Raw genomic sequence first — 3,249 nt, 5'->3', positions numbered from 1 at the left:
GGTATGGGTGATGGGGGACGAAGAGCAGCCATTTTGTGCATAAATAGAGGATCGGCTATTGGGACGCACATGTTGGTGATAGTGTCGTATGGTTGACCGAAGGGTGATCAATTACAGTCAGGTATTATTTATTATTATTATTATTATTATTTTATTATAATAATTATCAAAATTATATTTATTTATACTATTACTATTATTATTATAGTATAAGTCATGTGATTTGTGCTAAATTTCAGTTCAATGATAGTTGAGTCCTGTAATTGTAACTGTAGTTTATTATGTAGGAGATACAGAAGTAAGTATAATGTGAATGTAAAGCAATCATACATTAATTGGCATTAATATTTTTTAGGCTCGTACTAGCATATACTTGTGCTGGTATATTACCATCACAGTACTGCCATATTTTGATCGGTATTACTTGGTACAGTTGGGAAGATGTACACAACTACAGGAAGCTTCTGACCATCCCCATATCCATTCAACTCTGTTATTGTATATGCTTAATAATTTAGAATAATATAATATTTGTATTTACTACTTCCAGTGGATCGTTGAATGTTGCAACTGCTGCCAGTACTAGGATCTGATTGAGGACCAAGAGGGGGTCTTTTGCCGTAACCACTTCTACTTGATGAGGGTGGTTGATAATTGGTAGTCAGCAAGGCCTTCTTGTCCCAGTGGTGGCAGTTCCTGGGCTGGTTTTTTATGTAGTAATGAGGGCTATTCCTTTGCCACTATCACTTATAACCTGCCTGATAGCATTATTGACCATGTTTGCTAGGCTGTTGACAGATTTTCAGAATATACAATATAAATATTTGATAATAATGTAAAAAATTATTACTTCAAGTCAATTATACCATTTCTCTTCTTGCCATGCTTTGTACCTGTGCTTGCAGTTTAATTCTCTTGCTTTACTAATTTAAATGTTTTTATAATGCGTTTTGCTAGTGATTTAGCCATGATAAGAACAGTCCCAGTGCAGGAGCCATTTTGTTATTTTCAAATGTGGCCGCCATATTGTGCCCAGGGCACCTCCTTTTATACGGTGACAGGCGGAAGCAATTCTATGACGTTGCGTGGATAGTGTTATAGTGCACCTTCTTCGTTAAATATAAATCATTTATATTAAAATTATCCATGACTTCACTATTTGTTCCACTAGGGGAAATATCTTTAACACAAAATTCTGTCTCGCCTCTAGTAGGAGTTGTAGTAGCATGAGCTCCTAATTGTTACATACTTAATACAAATTACATACACATGTATGAATACCTTGACTATTCTTTTCTGTAGTAACTCTTGCTATCATAATGTTCTTTCCTCTTAAAACAGATTTGTTAGCTGTATGGTTTTTGGATATTTAGTATGTAATATAACATCATTTTTTGAAATACCACTTTCAGCTCTCTTTTTAGCCTTCCCGTTGTCCTCTTCTCTTTCCTTCTGTCTCATAACTTTAAACTAGAAGGTGCAGTATAAAAGGTGGTGCTCTGGGTATGTTGGCTTTTTTTTTTCACGTGTAAAAATGTCTGATGTTGCTTCTTCAAGAAAAAATGCAGGCAGAGAGGGGTTTTGGTACCAAATTGAGTTACAACTTACTCTCAAAGAAGACAAGGACCACTTCTAGTTAGGCTTGATTGAGCTAAGCGGTCTTGAGGTACTAAAAGAAGGTGCTGGAAATGCTGTCTCACTTGCTGATTTAGTCAGGAAAGAAGATCATTTAGAGGCTCTATCACATGATACTAGTTATGCTCAAAACTTCAGGTAGTTATATGTCAATATATAAAATAAGGTATGAGTGATGGGGACAAAGAGCAGCCATTTTGTGCATAGGTATAGCATTGGCTATTGGGACGCACATGTTGGTGATAGTGTTGTATGTTTGAATGAAGGGTGATCAATTACAGTCAGGTATTATTTATTGTTATTATTATTATTTATTATTATTATAATTATCAAAATTATATTTTATTATTATTATTATTATTATAGTATAAGTCATGTGATTTGTGCTTAATTTCAATACAATGATAGTTGAGTCCTGTTATTGTAGCTCAAGTTCATTATGTAGTAGATGCAAAAGTAAGTATAATGTGTAATGTAATCATACATTAATTGACATTAATATTTTTTAGGCTCGTACTATACTATGCCCCAACTGAGAATGGACCGGAAGTGGAAGCAGCTGCATTGGAATTTGAAAAATGTAGTTACATCACTGATGATGTGTTATAATGATATTCATAGAGACATGGCCGATATTCCGGAGGTGTTGTTTCACTATTAAAACAGTCTTGTTCTTCCTGATAAGCAGTACAATAGCTGCTGGAGTCAACTAGTCTTCATAAAGGCCATCATTATCAGAAGATCTTGCTCTATTAGCATTTTAAAAGAAGAATTATCAGTTTGGGTGCTGGACCACATGTGCTTATGTAAACTATGACATCATAAGAACGTCATTGCGGTTAGCTTTGGTATGCCATTGGGTTGATAGGGAGAACCCGGTTCTCAGGATTATCAAGGGCTGAGAGACCTAAGACCTGAGATCCTGAAGCGGCATTGGGCGACTAAGAACCTGTGAAAGTCTCATCCATATCCCACATTCCTATAAAAAGTTATTCCAGTTTTTCTTGGTCCAAACTCAGTTGGGACATAGTATAGCATATACTTGTGCTGGTGTATTACCATCACAGTACTGCCATATTTTGATCGGCATTACATGGTACAGTTGGGAACATATACACAATTACAGGAAGCTTCTGCCCATCCACATATCCATTCAACTCTGTTATTGTATATGCTTAACAATTTAGAATAAAATAATTTTCGTATTTACTACTTCCAGTGCATCCTTGAATGTTGCAACTGCTACCAGTATTAGGATCTGATTCAGGACCAAGTGGGGGTCTTTTGCTGTAACCACTTCTACTTAATGAGGGTGGCTGATAATTGGTAGTCAGCAAGGCCTTCTGGTCCCAGTGGTGGCAGTTCCTTGGCTGGTTTTTCACGTAGCAATGAGGTCTATTCCTTTGCCACTATCACTTATAACCTGACTGACAGCATTATTGACCATGATTGTCAGGCTGTTGACAGACTTTCAGAATATACCATATAAATATTTGATAATAATGTAAAAAATTATTAATTTAAGTCAATTATACCATTTCTCTTCTTGCCATGCTTTCTACCTGTGCTTGTAGGTTAACTCTCTTGCCTTTACTAATTTTCATGTTTTTATAA

The sequence above is a fragment of the Amphimedon queenslandica genome, unplaced genomic scaffold (assembly GCF_000090795.2).
Source record: "Amphimedon queenslandica unplaced genomic scaffold, v1.1 AMPQUscaffold_12957, whole genome shotgun sequence".
NCBI lineage: Eukaryota > Metazoa > Porifera > Demospongiae > Haplosclerida > Niphatidae > Amphimedon > Amphimedon queenslandica.
Note: the sequence above shows the minus strand (reverse complement) of the source record.